This window comes from Bacillus rossius, unplaced genomic scaffold (genome assembly GCF_032445375.1).
Source record: "Bacillus rossius redtenbacheri isolate Brsri unplaced genomic scaffold, Brsri_v3 Brsri_v3_scf37, whole genome shotgun sequence".
Lineage (NCBI taxonomy): Eukaryota > Metazoa > Arthropoda > Insecta > Phasmatodea > Bacillidae > Bacillus > Bacillus rossius.
In genome coordinates this window covers 196411-197198 of record NW_026962557.1, presented here as the reverse complement: position 1 = coordinate 197198, position 788 = coordinate 196411, and the positions used below count along the sequence as shown (strand labels likewise).

At 39.6% G+C, this 788-nt stretch overlaps 1 non-coding gene across 1 annotated transcript; it reads left to right on the top strand.

Annotated features, from left to right (window-relative positions):
- The first annotated feature begins 468 nt into the window (after window positions 1-468).
- Window positions 469-587, top strand: LOC134544381 (5S ribosomal RNA). Its single transcript, XR_010077707.1, has one exon. It is a non-coding gene; the product is annotated as a 5S ribosomal RNA (ribosomal RNA).
- Window positions 588-788: the final 201 nt, after the last annotated feature.

The window sequence follows — 788 nt, the reverse complement described above, 5'->3', positions numbered from 1 at the left end:
AAATTCATTCCAGTTTTATACATTCATGATTTGATCACATGTATAACTTTTCTTTTTTATTACCTTATTTAATTTTATTATTATTACTACTATTGCTGCTACAACCTAGAAGATACCTCAGTGATACTAATACCTGCTGGTAAAGTTAAAGGTTTCACCTTTCTTTCTTTAAACATATCACAATACCTTTCTTGAGTTAAATATTATCTAATGGCTTTAAGAAGTTATGGTAATGTTCATCAGTTATAGAGTGTGGGTTTGTGTGTGTGTGTGAGAGTGTATTTTGAAGAGGGCTTTGGTGGTTGGGATGGTGAGGGTGGTGGGTGTTGTGTGTGGGGAGGGGGGGGGGGGGGGGGAAGTAAAAGAGTGTTCATTACACGATTTCTCCTGTTGTTTGTAACAATCACACCTGGTATAGCTATTTCGAGTGGCAAATACAAACTGCAAAAAAAAAACATCTATATCATTGCCAACGGCCATATCACGATGAACACACCGGTTCTCGTCCGATCACCGAAGTTAAGCATCGTCGAGCGTGGTTAGTACTTAGATGGGTGACCGCTTGGGAACACCACGTGCCGTTGGCACTACTATTTTGCACCCTACAGAAAAAAATTTTTTTTTAAAAATTTCAATTTTAAATTTTTTTTTCCCCCACAATCACCACATTTCCCCCCCCCCCCCCCCCTAACACACACACACACACACACTCACTCTCTATCAATCAATCAATCAATCAATCAATCAATCAATCAATCACTCACTCACTCACCCACCCAGCAGCAGCT